General features: G+C 38.2%; 1 long non-coding RNA gene across 5 annotated transcripts in view; it reads right to left on the bottom strand.

Moving 5' to 3' along the window:
* The window catches only part of LOC138312166 (uncharacterized), a 33,024-nt gene extending 6,155 nt beyond the window's left edge, over positions 1-26,869 (bottom strand). Inside the window, exons 1-9 of one of the 5 annotated variants that reach the window (XR_011206880.1) lie at positions 25,179-26,869; positions 14,869-15,096; positions 13,954-14,095; positions 12,070-12,311; positions 6,694-6,835; positions 5,587-5,828; positions 4,625-4,890; positions 1,548-1,657; positions 631-744 (exon numbers count right to left, since the gene is read on the bottom strand). This is a non-coding gene — a long non-coding RNA (uncharacterized lncRNA). The remainder of the gene's footprint in view (positions 1-630; positions 745-1,547; positions 1,658-4,624; positions 4,891-5,586; positions 5,829-6,693; positions 6,836-12,069; positions 12,312-13,953; positions 14,096-14,868; positions 15,097-25,178) is intronic. The other 4 variants (XR_011206879.1, XR_011206878.1, XR_011206877.1 and 1 more) reach the window with 4 other exon arrangements.
* Positions 26,870-27,616: the final 747 nt, after the last annotated feature.

Raw genomic sequence — 27,616 nt, 5'->3', positions numbered from 1 at the left:
ACCCTGGCTGTTAATAGGACGTTAAACTTATCAAAACTTTGACCATTACCTTACTGTCCCCTACACTATACTTCGACCTTAACCTTACTGTCCCCTACACTATACTTTGACCTTAACCTTACCGTGCCCTACACTTTGACCTTAACCTTACAGTGCCCTACACTTTTACCTTAACCTTACCATGCCCTACACTTTGACCTTTAACTTACTGTCCCCTACACTTTGACCTTTACCTTCAAGTGCACTATACTTTGATATTTACCTTGCAGTGCCCTACACTTTGACCTTTACCTTGCAGTTCCCTACACTTTGACCACTACCTTACTGTCCCCTACACTTTGACCTTTCCCTTACTGTCCCCTTCACTTTGACCTTTACCTTACTGTCCCTTACACTTTGACCTTTACCTCACAGAGCCCTAAACTTTGACTTATACCTTAAAGTGCCCTACACTTTGACCTTTACCTTGTAGTTCCCTACACTTTGACTATAACACCTACACTTTGACCTTTACCTTACAGTCTCCTTCACTTTGACCTTTACCTTACAGTCTCCTTCGCTTTGACCTTTACCTTAGAGTCCCCTACTCTTTGACCTTTATCTTACAGTCCCCTGCACTTTGTCCTTTACCTTACTGTCTCCTAGACAACTGATGAGAGCTGGACCGATGACATTGATGTGATGTTTACAGTGTGGTTCCATATTTTTGGCCGAAGTTTAACAAATGGCTATTGTCATGTTCACCTGCAAACAAAGAGATATACACTTCAATGTGATTTTTGCTGGGAATAAAATTGTATTTTCTTTCCACAAAACACATTTTCTAGCCATTTAAATGTTCAAAATTCACAAAATTTAATTTTATAAAGTGTATCTAACAGAAACACATTATCAGGCTTAATTTACTTACAACAACTAGAACTGTCGCCAGAGTGGACGACTAATACCCCCTGCTACACAAATTTAGTAATAACTCCATTAACAGGGGACATTGCAGAACCCTATATAGTTTGCTCAACTCCCCTTTATGTCAGGATTCTGGGTATCAAAGGACTATGTATGGTTTGGGCCCTTTTTGGCCCCCAAATCCATCAAATTTTCAAACCTGTTCATTTGTTGTATTCTAAATATTTAGTATATCCCTAATTCATCTATGATGACTGTTTTCTAATTTTGCAGATGAAGTTACCATGGTAACCATTAATTATGCAAATGTGGAAATTTTGACAATTTTTGCTATTTTTTTATAGGTATCTAATTTTGCAGCTTCAGTTGCCATGGTAACCACTCAAAATATGCATAAATTATGAAAATGTGGAAATTATTGACAATTTTTGCGATTTTTTATAGGTTAAATTGTTGTTTTAGAAACCATAGAGCGCATCCTTGAACAAACTTTATACTTCTCCTGAAGTATAGGAAGTGCAGACATATTCTCAGTCAATATTAAGTTTGTTCGAGGATGCTCGATAGTTTCATAGACAAAAACTGTCTATACAATTAAGTTAGGGATATACTAAATATGAAAACTACAACAATTTAGATACCAAATAACAGAAGATACTGGTGTCCTTCTTCATCCACACCCCTCATGAAGATCGTTCTGCTGCCTTAGCATAGCACTGCATTGCTGTCCTTCTGGTCCTGCCCAACAACCCTAAAGCAGATAGCAACGATTTAATAATGATTTGCGTAATCATTACTTGCTCCATTAGCAGTAATAGGCACCAATCGTAGCTCTAAAGACGACACTATTATCTGTCTAAAAGTCTTTTGAGCTACAATATTGCAGCTACATCCGGCTACGTCCTGGACGGTACATTTTCACCTTTCCTCAATCCTGTTAAGTAACATTTCATGATTATAATCAGATTCACAATGTAGCCTACAGTAGGTCTACTCTGATGTGAAAACAAGAGGCCCAGAGGGCCTGTATCGCTCACCTGGTTTGTAATGCCAAGTAATGTTCTGAATACAGGTTCATTGCTTCTTTTCTGAAGGAATTTTAATATTAACCTCTAAATCCCCTATTGGGCCCCACCCCTCCTGCCCCCAAGGGGTCAGAGCCAAAATTTATACAAGTTCTGTTCCCCTTCCCCCAAGGATGTTTATGGCCAAATTTGGTCACAATCCAAGCAAAACTCTAGGACAAGAAGTGATTTATAGGATTTACCTCTATTTCCCCTATTGGGCCCCACCCGTCCTGCCCTCGGGGGGCCAGAGTCAAAATTTATACAAGTTCTGTTCCCCTTCCCCCAAGGATGTTTGTGGCCAAATTTGGTTACATTCCATTCAGAACTCTATGACAAGTAGCGATTTAAAGGATTTACCTCTATTATCCCTATTGGGCCCCGCCCCTCCTGCCCCCGGGGGGTCGGAGCCAAAATTTATACAAGTTCTGTTCCCCTTCCCCAAAGGATGTTTGTGGCCAAATTTGGTCACATTCCATGCAGAATTCTAGGATAAGTAGCGATTTAAAGGATTTACCTCTATTTCCCCTATTGGGCCCCGCCCCTCCTGCCCCCGGGAGTAGCGATTTAAAGGAAATGTTGACGGACAGACGGACGGACGGACGGACGACGGACGACGGACGCCGCGCCATGACATAAGCTCACCGGCCCTTCGGGCCAGGTGAGCTAAAAATCATAGTTAAGATTAGTAACGTTATTAAAGGGAAAACAAGTATACTTGTATTTCAAGAATCGTTTGAGACATTCCCCATTCAAGGGCAGCCATATTTGTTTTACATTCCGACACGCTCACTGACCCCTATATAAAGCGTGTGAATTGACACACGTGCGCTCATGATCAGTCTATACATGTACATATACACCTAGGAGTTGTCCACTGTGTATCGCCTACTAATACGTAAACAAAGTCATTATCTATAATTCTGTATAGGGCTTGTTTTAGCAAAAAAACATGTCAACTCCTCTAAGCTTTTATTTAGATGTTTGTCAAAATCAAAATTTCACACGTTGTCAAGTGAATAGAAATCCAAATAATAATCCGTCCACATATGCACTCAACTGGCCATGTGCACGTGACTACTTGTCCCGAACGAGTGACAACTTAGCTACCAATTACACACACGTGTCAATGTACGCGTAAAACCTATAAATAGTGTATATTGAAGTGTTATATTTAAGCATTGAAGTCACTATCTTTTAATTTCATCAGGGTATGAAAGAAATTGTGTTTGCAAACTGGCGGATTCTCACAAATGTTTGCAAACAAAATTTATTGAGAAAGTTTTATGGTGCCGGGCCCCGATAACTTTTGTGCAGTACTATTGTTTCTATTGGTGATGGAATGACGTCAAAAGATGAAATCCTGTGCTAACGTCATTTCAGCAGGAAGATTACAAAGAGTGACATTCCATCACCACTGGAAATGCTAGTCCCGCACAAACGTTATCGGGTAACACATGGGTTATCGGGTATCACGTGCGTTATCAGGTATCACGTGGTACGTGAATATGGCCCATTTGGGATCTAGCTGACAACACATTCATGTATTACTTCACTATATATATGATTAAACCTTGTCAGGTGAGTGCAATGTTTATTTTCAGTTTGACATTGTTATTTGCAATATAGGGGCATGTGTACCTGAGACAAGATATGTTTAGAATGACGCACGTTAGCCCGAGATACTCTGGCCCTGACACCAGACTTATAGACATTATGACAGATAGATGTCTGGCGTAGGGCCAGAGCGCAGTAGTACTCGAAAACCTGGAATAAGCCCATCTCCGATTCAGACTGCTTACAAAACATTACCGCCGAGAAGCGTCCATTTCCTTCGTCTTTTCAACAAATGAATATTTTTTCTATCCATATAAATCCATTTTACCATGCATGCACCTCATATCATCTCAATACAGTAGCTTTGCATAATATGAGAAAATGGCGACGGCGAGGAGGGAAATTTCAAACTGCGGAAAAGAAGCTACTGTATTGAGATAATATGAGGTGCATGCGTGGTAAAATGGATTGGTATGGGTAGAAAAAATATTCATTTGTTGAAAAGACCAAAGTAAGGGACGCTTCTCGGCGGTAATGTTTACAAAACTGTCTGAATCGGAGATGACCAGACCCGATACCAAATGGTGTCGGCTTATTCCAGGTTTTCGAGTACTACTGCGCTTTGGCCCTACGCCAGACATCTATCTGCCATAATTTAATGTCCAAGTCTGGTGTCGGGGCCAGAGTCTCTCGGGCTAGACGCACGTGTGTCAAGTCCCGTGCTTTATATAGTGGGTTGGCCAGTGAAGGAAATAATTTAAGCAGAGCAAAAAGAAAAATGGCTGCCACTACCTTGGATAGGACACTGTCTCAGATATAATTTTCGAAAAGTATTTCATGAATCATTATATATTTTTTTAATTTCAAATGCTTGGTTTTTAACTTGCATTGTCAGTTTTAAGGCTTACATAGACATAAGACCTACTTGGTATGTAGCAGTGTCATTAAACATTGATATTCAACATCTTTCATAGGTAAATTTTCGTCCATTTTATTTTTTTGAGGAAAACAACAGTATAGAAACAGGTACATTTGTACTTGTCCCTTAACTGTACAGTACATCGCAGGGATTTCGAAATACTGTTTCATTCGCTTACCTCTGTTCAACGACTTAACGCTTGGCTAGCTGTTGATACAGGCATGGCTTCTGGCATAACGTAAGACGTTATGATGCTATCCTCAGTCTAGGCATACTACGAAGCGTAGGCAATATGGCGGCGATCGATGTTATTCAAAACCGGAAGCGGGTACTGTAGTTTTTTGATTGGTCCACCAATGAGATACAGTCTCTCAAATACTCATTTAAATACTTTTACAAATATGGTCATCCGTGGTTTGGGACCATCGTCCCTCTGGAAAGTAGCTGATTAATGAACACAAAAACAGAGAGTGTTTTATATAGATCGATTAGGTTTCATGGCCATTTAAGGATGAGTCAATTGTACTTGGAGGAACCCAGAGTACCAAAATGAAAACCACCCACCTACAGCCTGAATATATTACCTATTCCTGACCAGTCTTAAACACTTCATATTAAAAAAGAAGACTATACTGTATATTTTACAGAACCAAACAACACTATATCCATATGATGAATAAATACATAAAATATTTGAGTTACATGTACAGATAAATAGATTAGTGATTATGATAAATAGATAAATACAGGGAAAGAGATAATGCCTAAAGCCTAATATTATGCTTGAATAACTCCTAATCACAGTGTATCACGCCGATTCATAGAAGTTTACTAAATATCATTGAAATACACATCATATTCTAAGTCAGCTGACTTCTTACATGTAACCCCCCCCCCCCCCGGCCAGGACCCTAGCCCCTGTGTCATACTGCCCCAAACCCCTGTGTCATAATTGTGACATAAACATCTTCTGTATAATCACTTTCTAAGATATTGGTTCCAGTGCTAAGCTATATTAACAACATATGTGTAATGTGACTTTTTTAACAAAATCCTCCAATTTACAGTGTTGTTATAAAGACAGGTAGGCCTCCGTATTAAAAATAACTACCAAATATGTATAAAGTACAAGCAAAATACCTTCAACATTCGATTTCCAGTCAAAAACATGCAGATTGGGTTCAGTCAAATGGTGTCCAGGGACGCTGAATGATGAAAACGTCATATCCGGTTGTCATCCTATAGCATTTTACATATTTTTCAAAATTACCATTTTTGGAAAGCTACATGTCCATAAGGTCTGATTCCAAAATGGGAGTTTGCTCTCTGCATGGGTTGGTCTGGTAGTGCAAGCTATGTACTCTTATCGACGATAGGGATTCCTGTAAGAAAAATTATGAGAATTGAAACAGTTTAGAAATAAAAATTTAAATATTTCAATGAAATTTGAACCTAGACTTTTGACTTTTACTTATAACTATAGTATAGTTAGTGTACTACAGGATAATATGAACAACTGAATTAAACTTGAAGATCAGGGGGAGATAACTCATATTCTTTACCCCCACCCCCCATTTTTGCAATATCTAGCAAAAAATATCCAGAACTGAAAATTTAAGCAAAGCAAAGTTCCAGAACTGGCCCAGTACTATAGATATATAACTTAGTAATCAAAACAATATCATAAAGAAATGATTATAACATATTATGTCATAATATATCTGATATAACACAGAGAAAGTATGGTGCAGCTTATAAAATATGGATACAAAACAGCCCCAAAAATTTCAAATTTGCCCTGATTTTCTAAATGAGATGATTCTAAAATTACAAATGTATACCAATTGAAGTGAAAAAGGGAATTATCAACCTCTGAAAGATTCCAAGGACAGATAAAATCAAATCTAGAGCAACGTTTGAACCCGAAAAACTGGTCAGAACTTAAGAATCGTGGCTATTAGAAAGAAAATAATTTTGAAAAATAGAATAAAGCTTATCCTTCACTCACATCTTGATGTAAACTAGTCAGTTACAAGATCTGGAAGTGAAAGAATTACACAATTGACCTCTAAAATTGCACCATCTCACTGTTAAATAACTCCGTTTACCAGAGACCTACAGACAATGGAAGGGAGATAACTCGAATTTCACTCGACTATCCATCTCGAAGAAATTAATAACACTGATAATTGAACCAAAGAGGTATATAAGAGAAATATATAGAGAAAAAAGACAAATTATACTCACAAATAAATACTCAGGTCATTTATGGAAAGGTAACTCTGTCTAGTATTTTCGTGAAATGAGTTAACTCGCCTTGGCGCTGTCTTCAAGTCAGGAATAAGCTGTTAAACTTGTCGGCCCAAAAGGTACCATGTTCAAAGCTCGGCTGAAACAGAAGAAATGAATAAATGAATAAATGAATAATTGTATAAATAAATGATTAAATAACTAAAATGAATGAGTGAAAGTACTGCTGATTAATGAACACAAAAACAGAAAGTGTTTTATATAGATCGATTAGGTTTCATGGCCATTTAAGGATGAGTCAATTGTACTTGGAGGAACCCAGAGTACCCAAATAAAAACCACCCACCTACAGCCTGAATATATTACCTATTCCTGACCAGTCTTAAACACTTAATATTGAAAAAGAAGACTATACTGTATATTTTACAGAACCAAACAACACTATATCCATATGATGAATAAATACATAAAATATTTGAGTTACATGTACAGATAAATAGATTAGTGATTATGATAAATAGATAAATACAGGGAAAGAGATAATGCCTAAAGCCTAATATTATGCTTGAATAACTCCTAATCACAGTGTATCACGCCGATTCATAGAAGTTTACTAAATATCATTGAAATACACATCATATTCTAAGTCAGCTGACTTCTTACATGTACCCCCCCCCCCCCCCCCCCCGGCCAGGACCCTAGCCCCTGTGTCATACTGCCCCAAACCCCTGTGTCATAATTGTGACATAAACATCTTCTGTATAATCACTTTCTAAGATATTGGTTCAAGTGCTAAGCTATATTAACAACATATGTGTAATGTGATTTTTTTAACAAAATCCTCCAATTTACAGTGTTGTTATCAAGACAGGTAGGCCTCCGTATTAACAAGAGGCCCAGAGGGCCTGTATCGCTCACCTGGTTTTTTTTTAGTAATTATCACAAAGACTGACAATCATTAGAACAAGAGGCCCAGAGGGCCTGTATCGCTCACCTGGTTTGTAATGCCAAGTAATGTTCTGAATACAGGTTCATTGTTTCTTTTCTGAAGGAATTTTGATATTAACCTCTAAATCCCCTATTAGCCCCACCCCTCCTGCCCCCAGGGGGTCAGAGCCAAAATTTATACAAGTTCTGTTCCCCTTCCCCAAGGATGTTTGCGGCCAAATTTGGTCACAATCCAAGCAAAACTCTAGGACAATTTATTTTAGCAATTTATAGGATTTACCTCTATTTCCCCTATTGGGCCCCACCCGTCCTACCCCTGGGGGGCCAGAGCCAAAACTTTTACAAGTTCTGTTCCCCTTCCCCCAAGGATGTTTGTGGCCAAATTTGGTTACAATCCATACAGAACTCTATGACTAGTAGCGATTTAAAGAATTTACCTCTATTTTCCCCTATTGGGCCCCGCCCCTCCTGCCCCCCGGGACCAGAACCAAAATTTATACAAACTCAGTTCTTATTCTCCCAAGGATATTTCTGGCCAAATTTGGTTACATTCCATGCGGAACTCTGTGACTAGTAGCGATTTAAAGGATTTACCTCTATTTCCCCTATTAGGCTCCGCCCCTCCAGCCCCCGGGGGGCCAGAGCCAAAATTTATACAAGTTCTGTTCCCCTTCCCCCAAGGATGTTTGTGGCCAAATTTGGTTCCAATCCATGCAGAACTCTATGACTAGAAGCGATTTAAAGGATTTACCTCTATTTCCCCTATTGGGCCCCGCCCCTCCTGCCCCCGGGGGGGCCAGAGCCAAAATTTATACAAGTTCTGTTCCCCTTCCCCAAAGGATGTTTGTGGCCAAATTTGGGTACATTCCATTCACAACTCTATGACTAGTAGCGATTTAAAGGATTTACCTCTATTTCCCCTATTGGGCCCCGCCCCTCCTGCCCCTGGGTGATCAGAGCCAAAATTTATACAAGTACTGTTCCCCTTCCCCCAAGGATGTTTGTGGCTGATTTTGGTTACATTCCATGCCAAACTCTAGGACAAGTAGCGATTTAAAGGATTTACCTCTATTTCCCCTATTGGGCCCCGCCCCTCCTGCCCCCGGGGGATCAGAGCCAAAGTTTATACAAGTTCTGTTCCCCTTCCCCCAAGGATGTTTGTGGCCAAATTTGGTTCCAATTCCTGCAGAACTCTATGACTAGTAGCGATTTAAAGGATTTACCTCTATTTCCCCTATTGGGCCCCGCCCCTCCTGCCCCCGGGGGGGTCAGAGCCAAAATTTATACAAGTTCTGTTCCCCTTCCCCCAAGGATGTTTGTGGCCAATTTGGTTCCAATCCATGCAGAACTCTATGACTAGTAGCGATTTAAAGGATTTACCTCTATTTCCCCTATTGGGCCCCGCCCCTCCTGCCCCTGGGGGATCATAGCCAAAATTTATACTAGTTCTGTTCCCCTTCCCCGAAGGATGTTTGTGGCTGATTTTGGTTACAATCCATGCCAAACTCTAGGACAAGTAGCGATTTAAAGGATTTACCTCTAGTTCCCCTATTGGGCCCCGCCCCTCCTGCCCCCGGGGGGTCAGAGCCAAAATTTATACAAGTTCTGTTCCCCTCCCCCCAAGGATGTTTGTGGCCAAATTTGGTTACAATCCATGCAGAACTCTAGGACAAGTAGCGATTTATATAGGAAATGTTGACGGACGGACGGACGGACGGACGGACGACGGACGACGGACGACGGACGACGGACGCCGCGCCATGACATAAGCTCACCGGCCCTTCGGGCCAGGTGAGCTAAAAAATTAGCAAAATTGACTCCCAAAGTTTAATTTTGAATCACAACCATAAAATGATGCTATTGATACCATACAAATATGCTATCCAATACATAGGTTCAGAGACAAAGTAATTTATATGAAAATAGTAGCCTAATTGACCTTTTGACCCCCGCATCTATTGCCGTCTAATGCCCCGGGGATCAGCCCTATCATTTGTACAATTTCATATTCCAACCCTGTAAGGATGCTACCATTGCATTATGAGTTCTCTTCCATGCTTAGGTGCAGAGAAGAAGTCGTTTATATGGAAATAGCTAAATTGACCCCTTTTGATCCCACCCTTCAGGCCCCCGGGAGGTCAGCCCCTTCATTTGCAAAATTTTGAATCCAAACCCTTTAAGGATGTAACCATTGCATTATGAGCGTAATCCCATGTTAAGTTGCAGAGAAGAAGTCATTTATATGGAAATTGACCACTTTTGACCACGCCCCTCAGGCCCCCCGGGGGGTCAGTCCTATCATTTGTACAATTTGGAATACCCACCCTATAAGGATGCTACCATTGCATTATGGGTGCTATCCCATGCTTAGTTGCAGACAAGAAGTCATTTATATGGAAATAGCCAAATCGACCCCTTTTGACCCCACCCTTCAGGCCCCCGGGGGGTCAGCCCCATCATTTGTACAATTTTGAATCCCCACCCTATAACGATTCTACCATTGCATTATGAGTGCTGTCTCATGCTTGGTTTCAGAGAAGAAGTCGTTTATATGGAAATAGCCAAATTGACCCCTTTTGACCCCGCCCCTCAGGCCCCCCCGGGGGTCAGCCCTATCATTTGTACAATTTTTTAATCCCCACCCTATAACGATACTACCATTGCATTATGAGTGCTATCTCATGCTTGGTTTCAGAGAAGAAGTCGTTTATATGGAAATAGCCAAATTGACCCCTTTTGACCCCGCCCCTCAGGCCCCCGGGGGTCAGCCCCATCATTTGTACAATTTTGAATCCCCACCCTATAAGAATGCTACCATTGCATTATGGGTGCTATCCCATGTTTGGTTTCAGAGAAGAAGTTGTTTATATGGAAATAGCCAAATTGACCCCTTTTGACCCCGCCCCTCAGGCCCCCCGGGGGTCAGCCCTATCATTTGTACAATTTTTAATCCCCACCCTATAACGATACTACCATTGCATTATGAGTGCTATCTCATGCTTGGTTTCAGAGAAGAAGTCGTTTATATGGAAATAGCCAAATTGACCCCTTTTGACCCCGCCCCTCAGGCCCCCGGGGGGTCAGCCCCATCATTTGTACAATTTTGAATCCCCACCCTATAAGGATGCTACCATTGCATTATGGGTGCTATCCCATGCTTGGTTTCAGAGAAGAAGTCGTTTATATGGAAATAGCCAAATTGACCCCTTTTGACCCCGCCCCTCAGGCCCCCGGGGGGTCAGCCCCTTTTTTTTATAATTTTGAATCCCCACCCTATAAGGATGCTACCATTGCATTATGGGTGCTATCCCATGCTTGGTTTCAGAGAAGAAGTCGTTTATATGGAAACAGCCAAATCGACCCCTTTTGACCCCACCCTTCAGGCCCCCGGGGGTCAGCCCCATCATTTGTACAATTTTGAATCCCCACCCTATAAGGATGCTACCATTGCATTATGGGTGCTATCCCATGTTTGGTTTCAGAGAAGAAGTCGTTTATATGGAAATAGCCAAATTGACCCCTTTTGACCCCGCCCCCTCACGCCCCGGGGGGTCAGCCCCTTTTTTTTTTACAATTTTGAATCCCCACCCTATAAGGATGCTACCATTGCATTATGGGTGCTATCCCATGCTTGGTTTCAGAGAAGAAGTTGTTTATATGGAAATAGCCAAATTGACCCCTTTTGACCCCGCCCCTCAGGCCCCCGGGGGGTCAGCCCCATCATTTGTACAATTTTGAATCCCCACCCTATAAGGATGCTACCATTGCATTATGGGTGCTATCCCAAGCTTGGTTTCAGAGAAGAAGTCGTTTATATGGAAATAGCCAAATTGACCCCTTTTGACCCCGCCCCTCAGGCCCCCGGGGGGTCAGCCCCATCATTTGTACAATTTTGAATCCCCACCCTATAAGGATGCTACCATTGCATTATGGGTGCTATCCCATGCTTGGTTTCAGAGAAGAAGTCGTTTATATGGAAATAGCCAAATTGACCCCTTTTGACCCCGCCCCTCAGGCCCCCGGGGGGTCAGCCCCATCATTTGTACAATTTTGAATCCCCACCCTATAAGGATGCTACCATTGCTTTATGGGTGCTATCCCATGCTTGGTTTCAGAGAAGAAGTCGTTTATATGGAAATAGTCAAATTGACCCCTTTTGGCCCCGCCCCTCAGCCCCCTGGGGGGTCAGCCCCATCATTTGTACAATTTTAGTTAGTAGCCCATAAGGATGCTACCAGTCAAATTTTGTTGAAATCCGACCAGCGGTTATGGAGAAGAAGTCGATTGTTGACGGACGACGGACGCCGGACGCCGGACGCCCCGGACGCCGGACACTGCTGGGTATCCCCATAAGCTCACCTCGGTCCTTCGGACCAGGTGAGCTAAAAATAACTACCAAATATGTATAAAGTACAAGCAAAATACCTTCAACATTCGATTTCCAGTCAAAAACATGCAGATTGGGTTCAGTCAAATGGTGTCCAGGGACGCTGAATGATGAAAACGTCATATCCGGTTGTCATCCTATAGCATTTTACATATTTTTCAAAATTACCATTTTTGGAAAGCTACATGTCCATAAGGTCTGATTCCAAAATGGGAGTTTGCTCTCTGCATGGGTTGGTCTGGTAGTGCAAGCTATGTACTCTTATCGACGATGGGGATTCCTGTAAGAAAAATTTATGAGAATTGAAACAGTTTAGAAATAAAAATTTAAATATTTCAATGAAATTTGAACCTAGACTTTTGACTTTTACTTATAACTATAGTATAGTTAGTGTACTACAGGATAATATGAACAACTGAATTAAACTTGAAGATCAGGGGGAGATAACTCATATTCTTTACCCCCACCCCCCCATTTTTGCAATATCTAGCAAAAAATATCCAGAACTGAAAATTTAAGCAAAGCAAAGTTCCAGAACTGGCCCAATACTATAGATGTATATAACTTAGTAATCAAAACAATATCATAAAGAAATGATTATAACATATTATGTCATAATACATCTGATATAACACAGAGAAAGTATGGTGCAGCTTATAAAATATGGATACAAAACAGCCCCAAAAATTTCAAATTTGCCCTGATTTTTTTAATGAGATGATTCTAAAATTACAAATGTATACCAATTGAAGTGAAAAAGGGAATTATCAACCTCTGAAAGATTCCAAGGACAGATAAAATCAAATCTAGAGCAATGTTTGAACCCGAAAAAACTGGTCAGAACTTAAGAATCGTGGCTATTAGAAAGAAACTAATTTTAAAAAATAGAATAAAGCTTATCCTTCACTCACATCTTGATGTAAACTAGTCAGTTACAAGATCTGGAAGTGAAAGAATTACACAATTCACCTCTAAAATTGCACCATCTCACTGTTAAACAAGAGGCCCATGGGCCTTAACGGTCATCTGACTATTAGTACAATACAACATAGTCGTTTAAAGATTTTCGCCTATTTGACCTCTGTGACCTTGATTGAAGGTCAAGGTGATTCATTTGAACAAACTTGGTAGCCCTTCATCCCAGCATGCTACATGCCCAATATCAGTACCCTTGGCCTTCTAGTTCTTGAGAAGAAGTCATTTAAAGATTTTAGCCTATTTGACCCTCGTGACCTTGAATGAAGGTCAAGGTCATTTATTTGAACAAACTTGGTAGCTCTTCATCCCAGCATGCCACAGGCCTAATATCACGTCTCTAGGCCTCTTAGTTATTCACAAGAAGTTGTTAAAAGGATTTTAGCCTATTTGACCCCTGTGACCTTGAATGAAGGTCAAGGTCATTTATTTGAACAAACTTGGTAGCCCTTCATCCCAGCATCCTACAGGGCAAATATCAGTACCCTGGGCCTTCTGGTTCTTGAGAAGAAGTTGTTTAAAGATTTTACCCTTTTTGACCTCTGTGACCTTGAATGAAGGTCAAGGTCATTGATTTTGAACAAACTTGGTAGCCCTCCATCCCAGCAACCTACATGCCAAATATGAGTACCCTGGGCCTTCCGGTTATTGAGAAGAAGTCGTTTTGAATGAAAAGTTTACGCACGGCGCACGGCTGACGGCGGACGGCGCGACGGCGCACGGCGCACGGCGCACGACGACGGACGGTGCATGATGACAATAGGTCATCCTGACCCTTCGGGTCAGATGACCTAATAACTCTGTTTACCAGAGACCTACAGACAATGGAAGGGAGATAACTCGAATTTCACTCGACTATCCATCTCGAAGAAATTAATAACACTGATAATTAAACCAAAGAGGTATATAAGAGAAATATATAGAGAAAAAAGACAAATTATACTCACAAATAAATACTCAGGTCATTTATGGAAAGGTAACTCTGTCTAGTATTTTCGTGAAATGAGTTAACTCGCCTTGGCGCTGTCTTCAAGTCAGGAATAAGCTGTTAAACTTGTCGGCCCAAAAGGTACCATGTTCAAAGCTCGGCTGAAACAGAAGAAATGAATAAATGAATAAATAAATAAATGATTAAATAACTAAAATGAATGAGTGAAAGTAGCTGATTAATGAACACAAAAACAGAAAGTGTTTTATATAGATCGATTAGGTTTCATGGCCATTTAAGGATGAGTCAATTGTACTTGGAGGAACCCAGAGTACCCAAATGAAAACCACCCACCTACAGCCTGAATATATTACCTATTCCTGACCAGTCTTAAACACTTAATATTGAAAAAGAAGACTATACTGTATATTTTACAGAACCAAACAACACTATATCCATATGATGAATAAATACATAAAATATTTGAGTTACATGTACAGATAAATAGATTAGTGATTATGATAAATAGATAAATACAGGGAAAGAGATAATGCCTAAAGCCTAATATTATGCTTGAATAACTCCTAATCACAGTGTATCACGCCGATTCATAGAAGTTTACTAAATATCATTGAAATACACATCATATTTCTAAGTCAGCTGACTTCTTACATGTACCCCCCCCCCCCCCCCCCGGCCAGGACCCTAGCCCCTGTGTCATACTGCCCCAAACCCCTGTGTCATAATTGTGACATAAACATCTTCTGTATAATCACTTTCTAAGATATTGGTTCCAGTGCTAAGCTATATTAACAACATATGTGTAATGTGATTTTTTTAACAAAATCCTCCAATTTACAGTGTTGTTATCAAGACAGGTAGGCCTCCGTATTAAAAATAACTACCAAATATGTATAAAGTACAAGCAAAATACCTTCAACATTCGATTTCCAGTCAAAAACATGCAGATTGGGTTCAGTCAAATGGTGTCCAGGGACGCTGAATGATGAAAATGTCATATCCGGTTGTCATCCTATAGAGACCGCAGAACCAAATGATTTCGCTATATACGATATATTAACGTTTGCCACTGTCCAGGTTAAATGGAGTTTTCAAGTCTGGTCACCTGTCACTAATTTTGAAAAATGGGCATCTGGCATACCTGTGAATAAAAAGAAATAAAGATCTACCATCTTGCTAAACTTTTATGTTGATGCAAGAAACACCTCCAGTGTTGATGACATGATTCAACATCTAAACTGGCGCTCTCTAGAACACTGTAGGAAAGACATGCGACTAACCATGCTTCATAAAATAACACATAATAAAATAAACATCAGAAAAGACTTACTCGCTCCTCCAGTACGCAACACAAGACATGCACATCCGTACACATATCAGACTCCCTCATGCAGAACACAAACACGTAAATATTCATTTTTTCCTAGAACCATAACAGACTGGAATTCCTTACAACCACAAATTCTCTCAAACCCTTCAACTACAGCATTCAAATCAGCAATCCTTTCTGCCTATTAAACTTTTTTTTTTTTACCACTCACTCCAATTTGACATCAACTTCAGCTTGATGAAGGTGGTCAATATAATATAGATGTAGATGTAGATGTAGATGTATGTGGGGGGTTCCATCTTCCGCACCAAAAATTGACCAAAATATTCATGAAATTCCAATATTGATTACCTCCCCCTGTCAGACACACACTTGACAGAATTTTAAAATTTCTTTACATATTTTACATCTACATGTATTGCCCAAGCCACACATTAAACATTTGAAACTGATGCGCCCTGAATACCCAATCAGCAGGCTCCCAAACATTTACCTCTCTATGAAATCTTGTGCCCAAAAGGGGATTTCCAGGAATCTATTTTTGGTTTGATTCTGCGGTCCCTATATGTATTTTTCATATATAAACTGAAGTTAACTTGACCCCCTCCCCAGGGGGAAACATGAAACCCCAAGGTCATATAATTCACAATTTTCATAAAACACCTTAAGACCTTTCCATCTATAAAGCGTATTTGATTCTACCATTTTCAGAATTTAAGAGGAAGTTTTTTGAAGTTTTAGCCTACTTGCCCCTTTTGGTCCCATCCCTCTGCCCCCAGGGGGTCGGCCAGGACCAATATGGATATGATATTAAAATGCTATCTCAGGCTAATAATTATAACAAAGTTTGACTCATTTCCTAAGAAAATTGAGCAAAAAATGCTCAAAAAGGTGTTTTCCCTATATAAACTATAGTAAAATTGACCCCTCCCCAGGTAGAAACTTGAGACCCCAGGGTCATATAATTCACAACTTTTATAAAGGAACTTAAGATCTTTCCATCTATGAAAAGTATATGATTCTACCATTTCCGGAAGTTCAGAAAGAGATTTTTGAAATTTTAGCCTATTTGATCACTTTTGACCCCACTCCTAAGGCCCCTGGGGGTCAGTCATGGAAAATTTGTTAATAGGATTCAATGACCATCTCATACAGATAATTCTGACAAAATTTGGCTTATAAAAAAAAGTTATTTCCTATAACAAATGACCAAACAATGCTCAAAAATGTGTTTTCCGTATATAAACTATAGTAAACTTAACCCCCTCCCCAGGGGAAAACTAGAGACCCCAGGGTCATATAAATCACATTTATAGTAGAGGGCCTTGAGACCATTCTATCCATGAAGAGTATTCGATTCTACCACATCTGTGAGTGGAGAAGAAGATTTTTGAAATTTTAGTATTTTAACCCTTTTGGCCCCTCCCACAGCCCCCTGGCGATTAGAATAGGTCACCAGGTGACCTAAAGATAGCTCTTTTACATACCAGGTACATGAGAATACAGAAAATGTAAACCAGAATACATGATAATACAGATCTAAGTAAAATAGTACATTTATATAATACAATTTCCTTCATAATAAACAGGACTTTAGACATTAACAATGTAATTTACAGTCAAGACCTGTAGAAAAGGTCAACAAGGTGTTTAATACTAAAACTTGTTTCCTTTTTATCACTTCAGGGCCCGGTTGTTCAAACCGTGATTAGATTAATCACATGATTAGTGAAATTTTTATTTCTTATTTACCGCAAAAGTTGTGATTATATCTTCACTAAACTCATGATGTAAATAAAGAATGGAGTTCTAAAAGTTTCTTATAAAATTTTATATAATTTGTTTACGAGAAAATTATTTCATCCTGATTTGAAAATTGTTGTTAAACTGTGATTAGCTTAATCACCTTTTGAACAACTAGGTCCTGGTGACTGACTAAGTGACTATATAACAAAGGGAGGTAACCCTCTTATACCAGATTTTGTGTACTTTGTTTTCATAAACGATGGTTCTGCAAACAGAACATCAATATATGATTTATCTTCACTTAGTTCAAAGTTTCACAAAAATACAAAGGAGGTGTTGCATGGCCGCCCACGATCGATTTTTAATTTTTTGGTGCAAATACATCAATCGGCACATAATACATATCGGAACAGTACTTATTCCATGAATAGATTAATCTTGCGAATACAGCGCCACCTTTTATAAGTTTTACGTCCGATTCCTACTTGTGCGCCTTTAATGTATCATATCAAAGCATACAAAAGCCAAAGATAAATTATTTTGGTGTAATAACATAGCATTTTGTATTATCTCTTTAACGATATACAATGCTTCATCATATCTGTTGGGGTTTTCTTGCAATTTCCTGTTTTGCTCTTATTTTTTCTTGAAAATAGAGCAATTTCATTTCATTAGTTTTTAATTAATTCCTTAGATAACAATGACAAACCTGCGAGACACTGCATACATGGATGCCGTCCTTACATGACCCTGGCTGTTAATAGGATGTTGATTTAATCAAACAAACATTAAAAACGATTTTATAGAGTCAAGAACGCAGGAATCGGTCTACCGCGAAAGCAAACTGGTTGATTCGCTGATTTTTACTGACGTACTACTACAGCTATAGTCATTTAAGGACGGCATCCGGTGTATGTCATTTGATATATTCTACGGTGTTGCCCCACCAAAGGACAGAACCAAGAGATTTTTCCCCAGAATTAATTTAGTAACAATAGTATTTTTTTTTAAATAGTAATATCAACATTGACCGACATATTATGATTTAAACTAATTGATATGCGTATTACGGTCTCCTTTTGTTCTAAGAAGTTAGACGAAAATCTCTAGCAAAATGAAGCTGCTAGAAAGCAATGGCCATTGAAGGATGCACTTTCATGAAGGATGTTGGATGAGAAAAAAAGCTTATACTTATGTAAATCAGTACCTGGTAAACTTTTTGTTAGTATTATTTCGCGATACCTATAGGCTACTAAAGGTAAACTGAGACATAGAGCCTCGTCTGATGTCTGATTGACGCCAGCAAAAAAGGTACCAAATTTTGTCGCCTTTTACGATCATGCAATTGGTATAGCAGGTGCAATTCTAACGCCCTTCATGAGACGATGGCAACATTGATGGTTCCCTTTAATTTAACCGTGGGCAAAGAACACATACTGTCGTATTTGATCTTTATTACCTTAATGCTTATACAGTTTCTGGAATGCAACATGTCATTGTGTATATGTTAAATCACAACTGTCAGTATTATGTGTCCCACTCTTTCAAAACGGATAAGTAGAATTTCCGAAAAATATTATAAACATGAGTTTATGATGATAATTTCAAGGTTTGGTCGAAACACACACCTCATCATCACGTTCTACTCTTACAGTAAAGTCGATAATATATGACAGTGTACTCTCAGTACTTTGATATTATGAAAAACAGGGAGTAGGGGAAATTCATCTAAAAAAACGTGGCATATCCAGTGATTCATCAACTTGAGCTGTTTGTGGTGAAACGATGATAATCTGAATATAATTTTAAACATCAAAATTTTAGGGTACTCGAGTAGTGCCTTACTTATTCTGTCGCTCAAACGAAAAATAAAAAACTTCAAAAAGTCGTATTTTCTGTCATATTTGATATTTACGTTCGATTTGTGATAGAATGATATTGGATACAACCAAGTGTGATATGTCGTTAAAAAGGCATTTTTATGTGGTATTTTCAATCACAATGAAAACGCGATTTAAGTGTTTTTACTATGACTTATGCCAGGTAAAAGGCCCAATAGGCTTTAAATTTACCAGTGTTAATGTAGGGGGCGCTGTAGTCATAATAATAGTCCAATCGGGTTTTAAGTATTATAGACATATGTGTATTAATGCAATTAACTAATTTAAATTCAAAAATCAAAAATTTATCGTGGGCGGATTTTCACCCTATATGCAACACCTCCTTTATAAAAAATATATAATATTATACCTCATAAACGTGCTTGGCTAAAAATATCCTATGTGTATGGGCATTTTTGAATGATGTAGATCTGACCAACAGCAGGGGGAAATTTAGAACATATTCACACTTATTTGATGTTTTACAATTTTAAATCTCATAAAACAGGATTCACTTTTCAAACTAAAAATGTTCTATGTTAGCAGAATTCTGTACTCCATCATGACAATTAATAACAAAGAATCCCGTGTAGAATATCCCTCAGCTGCCCCAAATTATTATCTATGACGATGTTTGATTATCTTAACTAGAATATGACAAAGTCATTATGACATTTATACATGCACTTTATATAGATTGGTGATAATAAGGAAAGGAAACAGAAAATGGATGAAACGGAACAAAAAGAAAGATAAGTGCAAAGGGCAATAACTGTAAGTTACAGTCGAATAACTCATCCGAGATCTTTCCAAATTTATTCTACGTACACTTGTACTAGTTGGGCGACACCTGAAGGAGTGTCGCGGATGAAATGAAGAGAAGAGAAATGGGAGATAACTCTTGTTGTTATTCTTAAAAGGGACCAATTTCATTAGGTTATGGAAAATATACCAGAGTTTGAAGTCATATCAGAATTTTAGTCTATTTCACCCGTGTGACCTTGAATAAAGGTCAAGGTTTGTTTTTTTTTTTTTTTAAAAACCTTGGTAGTTCATTATATAATATATACTAGCAGTATGAAAGATACATTTTAATTGATTTTCTATAAAAACACCAACAAAGGAAAGTAATAAAAAAAATGAAAAATTCTTTTCAGCTACACCCTCAACACTCCATGGGTTACTATCACTGATGTAATATCCACCCCTTGACTATCTCATAGTAAAATTGGAACCACTTCAGAAGAAAAAACTGACCAATCACAGGCTTGCAGAAATCATTTTTGGCTGCATCCTAAATACTCCAGGGGTTACTATCACTGACGTAATATCCACCCCTTGACTATCTCATAGTAAAATTGGAACCACTTCAGAAGAAAACAAGAGATCCCAGAGGGATCTTGGCGCCCACCTAAGAACGATCTTTGTCTGACAAAGGAAAGAGGGATCTTTTCTCTGCTTTTCAAGCTTTTACTACGTATTACTACACATGAAATTTCAGAAAGATCCTTTGACTGCTTTCTGAGATACATGTATATAAGAGTAACAAACTTCAATTATCAAAATCCTAGATGGCTACCTGTCGGCCATCTTGTTCACCGATTGGTCCTAAAATGCAATATGCACAACTAGACCCCTAGAAGAACCTGCACATACAATTTGAGACAGATCCCTTCAGTACATTTTTAGACATAGCGGAAAAAAACTTCAATTGTCAAAATCCAAGATGGCGTCCTGTCGGCCATCTTGTTCACCGATCGGTACCAAAATGCAATATGCATAACCAGGGACCTAGGGGAACGTTAGCCTGCACATGAAATTTGAGACAGATCCCTTCAGTACTTTCTAAGAAATAGTGGTAACAAGCTTCAACTACAGTAAAACCCCTCTAACTCGAACCCGGATTCCTCGAATACCCCCTATTCGTCGAACTGGTCGTACGGTCCCGACCGTCTCCCTATATAATCTATGTAACAAAACCCCGGATAGCTCGAACAGCTATTCGTCGAATACCCCTTATTCCTCGAACAGAAATATATCCCCGTTTGAGCAAATGCATAGTATGTACCCATGCATTCGTCGAACAGGTGTTCGGCCCTTGGTAATTGTTTACCTGTGTCACACCTGACTGCACCGACCGTCACGGATAATAGCTCACGACCTGTGTTTATACAGGTGTCGTATCAAGCCTTTCGGTAATTAAGGGATTAACGGTGTCAGTATTACCTACCTTCACGATCGCCAGTCGTTGTTTGATGCAAATTTTATTTGAATATTTCAGAAAAGGCATTAAATAATCGATGTCTCTCTTGTAATAATCTTCGCTTAAATACGAAAATAGAAAGTACGCATTGTGAAATGACAAAAGATTCGGAAGAAATCGCTGACGTCCGACTTCCTATATAAGTTCAATATTTTTTTTTAGTTTTTGTGGTTTTTTTCAAAAGACATAAACGATACCAAAATTTGATATTGCTACGTACAAATCACATTGATCCATGTTCGTTTTTATCAGTGCGTTCCGTATCTTTTCCCGCATATTGTATTTTCGTAACTTTCCTCGTGAACACGTGTAACCTAACGCTTTTACAAGGTAGACATAGGTATCGTTGTTTGTTCGTAACTATGCTGGTTAATAACTTTATAGTGTATTTATTTTGTAAATGTGTTAAATGATTTTTTTAATTAAATCATCGAAATTGTACCCATTGTCTGTTTTAACCAATATGGTATTTTGTACCACGTTTGACGATAGTTTACATTAGATTTACTTTGTCGTCAGTATTTTCAAACCCTCATTTTATGTAATACATATTTTTTTCAACTTGATATTGCTATCAAAAAACACTTTCATAAATCAAAGTACTCAAAGTACTGCAAATACAACGCAGCAGAAACAGAAAAATAGAATGAAATCAAATGAATTTCCAAAATCAAAATATATGAACCATATTATAAAGACTTTAATATCAATTATTTCAAGAACATGCAACTGATCACAGAAAATACATATGTTTTGTTTGACATTTTTCTTAATTAAAGTTCCTACATGAAAATTACAAAGAAAACAAAAGTCTTCATTAAAATGAGTTTTTATCCTTAATATACTCTTGTTTCTTATGTTGCACATACACTTATTTTGGTAAAACCATGCACATATGAGGGCAGCCTTATAAGTTATTTTGCCTTTACCTCAGATCTGTGTTTAACATTCATTTAAAAACATTATTTTAAAGTACACAAAAGGGCATATGATTAGTTTACTTTAAAACTCTTATGTCTATAAGCCTTAGATAGCAAGCCCAATTTGAATGAGATTATGTAAGTTGGACAGAGGAGTCACCAGCAGGCAACAGTTGACCTAGATGGGCTGTGTATTATATAACACTCTGTGTATTCTATACACACTCTGTGTATTCTACTAATCAGAAGGCAGTCTTCCCATGACTACTGATTGGTCCTAAGGAATATTATTCAATGAATAGGGAATTTATGAATGGAAGATTATGAATGAAATGGTTCAAGAGGTCACCACTAGATGTCATTGTAGGGCAAGTCCTACTCAGTCCTACACATCTATAGTAAACCGGATAGCATTAATACAAACGCTAGTCGCGTTGTATTAAAAATCCAAAATGCTGAAATTACGGTAATTAAAATGTCATTACAATGTATTGTTTGTCATAGGGAGACCGGACATTTTGACTGTCAACGGTCGATCATGACCAACCTCGGATGAGTCGAATACCCTGTATTCCTCGAATTATTGATGTGGTCCCCTGCTGTTCGAGTTATAGGGGTTTTACTGTATCAAAATCCAAGATGGCGGCCTGTCGGCCGTTTTGTTCATCAATCGGTAAAAAAAATGCAATATGCACAACTAGGCCCCTAGTGGAACCTGCACATGCAATTTGAGACAGATTCTTCTGTACTTTCTGAGAAATAGCTGTAACAAACTTCAATTGTCAAAATCCAAGATGGCGGCCTGTCGGCCATCTTGTTCATCGATCGGTCCCAAAATGCAATATGCACAACTAGGCCCCTAGGGGAACCTGCACATGCAATTTGAGACAGATCCCTTGAGTACTTTCTGAGAAATAGCTGTAACAAACTTCAATTGTCAAAATCCAAGATGGCGGCCTGTCGGCCATCTTGTTCATCGATCGGTCCCAAAATGCAATATGCACAACTAGGCCCCTAGGGGAACCTGCACATGCAATTTGAGACAGATCCCTTGAGTACTTTCTGAGAAATAGCGATAATAACAAATTTCAATTGTCAAAATCCAAGATGGCGGCCTGTCGGCCATCTTGTTAACCGATTGGTCCCAAAATGCAATATGCACAACTAGGCCCCTAGGGGAACTTACATGTGAAATTTGAGAAAGATCCCTTCAGTACATTCTGAGAAATAGCGGTAACAAACTTTAACTATCAAAATCCAAGATGGCTGCCTGGCGGCCATTTTGTAGACCGATCCAGGTCCCAAAATACAATATGCACAACTAGGGCCCTAGGGGAACCTACATATGAAATTTGAGAAACATCCCTTCAGTACTTTCTGAAAAATAGCGGTAACAAGAATTGTTAACGGACGGAAGGACGAACGGACGGAATGATGGACGGATGGACGGACAGACGACGGACCACGGACAAAAAGCGATTTGAATAGCCCACCATCAACAGATGGTGGGCTAAAAACTGACCAATCACAGGCCTGCAGAAATCATTTTTGGCTGCATCCTAAATACTCCAGGGGTTACTATCACTGACGTAATATCCACCCATGGACTAATATCTCATATTAAAATTGGAGGCAGTTCAAAAGAAATCAAGAGGCCCAAGAGGCCTTGACGGTTACTGAGTGCTGATACAGAACATTGCAAAGTTGATTCAAGTCTTTAAATAGCATTTATGAATTAAAAGAAACCTCTTTTGGACCCACTCCTCAGCCCCTGTGGGTCAGTCATGGAAAATTTGTTAATAGGATTCAATGGCCATCTCATACTGATAATTCTGACAACATTTGACTCATTTTCTATCACAAATGACCAAATAATGCTCAAAAATGTGTTTTACCTATAAATTATAGTAAACTTAACCCCTTCCAGGGGAGAAACGTGAATCCATCTGTGAAGAGTATTTCAGTGATTCCACTATTTCCGGAATTTTAGAAGATTGTTGAAGTTTTAGCCTAATTGACCCCTTTTGGCCCCAACCCTCAGGTCCCTAGGAGACCATATAATTCAAAATTTGATTGACCTTTGGCAATGAAAGGTCTCTGCAAAATTAAATTAGGTCACTGGAGACTTCATCTCAGGTGACCTCAAAACTGAGTCCTGCATAGACTTCCTTTCAAGATTACAGAGAAAGTGGCACCCAACTTCAAACCAACACATATGTACAGTGAACCACATTATACAATTCCTTTGATGTACGTTAAATGATCTAATTACCTGTGTCTTCTGTTGCCTGCAGTTTCATTGACCGATTTGCCATGTGTTATATAGCCACGCTTCTACCTGCAAACACTTGTGTTTCTATTCAATGTCGGAACAAACAATGCGGTTTGATTGACATCTGGCGATCAGTTAATTATGAAATAGTGCAGGGATAGATATTATGTCAGTGATAGTAACCCCTATGACATTCAATTAAGCAAGGAGTTCATCATAATTGCTATTGCTGCCTGGAATATGCATTTTCATGAATAATCATGTAAAAGTAAAAAATTGGTAATAATAGACAATATCGCCTAGCTGGACACTCAATCTCTTACAAATACATACATTTTAGAGAAAAAGAAAAGTTAAACAGTTTTTTACAGAGAAAAAAAAACAAAATAAAACTGCTATAATCAAGTTAAAATAACCAGAATTCATTTAATATGAACTATATCATTTCATAATGACATGGCATCAAAGATTTGAAAAATATCATGTACTTATACATGTATATAACGAATAATCATGTAAAAGTCTCTGCTACCTCCATTTTATCAATAAGAAACTGTTTTTCCTCATGTAGATAAAAAAAATTGTCATAATACATGTATATACAATATTGGTCTGACCGAATACTCAATCCATAACAAAACATACATTTCTCTGTTTTCGCAAATTCTTTTAGTGATATTGAGCATTTTGCTAGAAAATATACCTCAAGAAATAAGCAAATAAGCCAATTACCTCCCTTTATCCAATCCCAATGAAAACTGTTCATGTGAATATTTAAAGAATATAAAGTTTTTAATTAAAAACCCACGTACCCTTTTAAATCAGTTGTCATTTTCAAACCTTGATGGTATTCGTGGGGCCACGGTGGCCGAGTGGTAAAGATGTCCTGACATATTACCACAAGCCGTCCACCTCTGGGTCACAAGTTCGAATCCGATGTGGAGAATTTACCAGGTACTGACAGCTGGTCGTTGGTTTTTCTAAGGGTTCTCCGGATTTCCTCCACCATCAAACCTGGCACATCCTTAAATGACCCTGGCTGTTAATAGGACGTTAAACTAATAAAAAAAGATAACTCTGTTCTACATCCGAATTGGAACACATATTGGTACCAGGTAATTAAATTATTTTAAATCCTTGATACTGTTGAAGGATATGAAAATCAGTTAAATAAATCATCACATTAAGGATCTATTTGTAGCTTTTATACATACGCAGAAATGAATTACCTGGTATAGGAGATTTCAGAAAAGATGGCGTGACGTCACAGAAAGTTTACATCCGGGTCCTCAAAGGTACAAACACAGTATGGCGACTAATAAAAACAATAACAGATACGTACATCCCTGCTACACAATCGATACGTTGACAAAAGTATACACTTTCATACTTGCAAATTCTGATTTAAAATAGTTTCTTATTGTTTCAGAGGTTACAGACATTTATATTTTTATATTTACAATTGTTTATTGCTAAATATATCTGTAGATTTAGTGTTGAAGCCAGCTTGTGAAGCGGTGCCGGGCCGTCACAAGTACCCGTTTTTTGTTCACACGTAGAAATCCATGTAGTGAAAAAAGTTATGAATAGATAACTGATTTCAATGTATTTTGTTTCTGTTATACATGAAAAAGCTGTTCACAATACTATTTAATATAAATATAACGAATGTGAACCACCTGGCCAGACCACGGCCGCTCGTGCATGGCTTCGCTGGTAGATCACCACAGGCCACAGTCCATAGTTGGGAAATTAATAATATTAATACGTAATTACCAACACATACCTCAATAAGTACTTGTAAAATATATATATTTCGTTATTTTCCATGTATATCTTGTTTTAAAGGAATGGTATAAGCCACTGTGTTACACGTAAATGCAGATCTATATACGTGCACGTACAGTATGGCTGCCAATATCTCGAAAAAATAAAATGGTGAAATTGTTCAATTAAATGCTGTAGAGTGTTGTTTTTTTCTGTTTTTTTTTTTTTTTTTTAATTTTTAGTCACTTTTATTCCATGGGCTTCTATGTAAAGTCCTACATTGAATTGATGTTACTTTTAAATAATTTGAATACATGTTAGATAGACTACAGTATAGCTAGATCGTAGTACTGTAAATGCCGACCAGGACACATTGCGCACGGCTTCGAGAACCCTAAATTACTCGAAGTTTTGTTTTAAAATATGATAAAAAGTAACTATAAACTGACTCATTTGTATGTCATTAACTAAATCCCAAAATTTCTGACGAAAAAGTTCTCCAGAATACGTAATTTTGTGACTCTGAAAAATGACGACATTCGGGATCTCGGCAGTACTGTACGTAATGGCTGCCGTGCGCTTGGGGTAAATTTTAGTTTGGTCATAATCACACATTGTAAGGTGTTTACCAAGTAAGACTTAGAAAACAGTAATCGCTTATTAAAATGTCAGTATGGTATTTCAGGAAACTTGGAATTAAATTTATAATTTCAAGCTGATATTTTTAATATTCTGTAAATGTTTATACGTAGGTCTAATGGCGACCTTGTTTTTTTCTCGTGGCGGTCAAAAATGGAGTATAAACAGAGTAAAATATATGAATACCAGATGTTTTTATCTATATATTATTGTTAAGTATTATTATTTACACTTTTAAAAATCAAAATAACGCAATAGTTCTCGGAATGCCGTACTATTTATTACAATAAAATGAAAACAAACATCCCAAGCGGCTGTGTTCCCACCATGTTTATGTGTACAGATATACGGAGTTGTACCTTTGAGCGCCCGGATGTACCTTTGTGTGACGTCATCGCCATCTTTTCTGAAATCTCCTATACCTTTCATGCTTCTCTTTTGTTTTATTAATCATTTACATGAATAGATAACACAGCATATTTATTTTTTATATTGAGGAAGATTACTTATATATATATATACACATTTGTATATTTTCAAACCCCTGAAGACCGAAGACATGAAGGCATGAGCCGAGAAAGCGCTAGGGAGGAAAAAACTGTTTTATAGTTGTGTTTTCTTTTTATGTACACATTTGTATATACATGTAGGTACTAGTATTGAAAATAGTAACTGTTTCCAAGTGTTATTCATTACAGATGAAAAAAAATGTCAAGAGCAAGCAAATCATATACATGTATTTAAAAGTCTATACCTTAACCGAAATAGCTTTCAATTTATCAAAAAAATTTTAAATTTTGTTTTTGATTTAGAAAAAATTTGAAAACATTTCTCAAATTCAAAA

This window comes from Argopecten irradians, unplaced genomic scaffold (genome assembly GCF_041381155.1).
Source record: "Argopecten irradians isolate NY unplaced genomic scaffold, Ai_NY scaffold_0230, whole genome shotgun sequence".
Lineage (NCBI taxonomy): Eukaryota > Metazoa > Mollusca > Bivalvia > Pectinida > Pectinidae > Argopecten > Argopecten irradians.
Note: the sequence above shows the minus strand (reverse complement) of the source record. Positions and strands in the feature narration are given on the sequence as shown.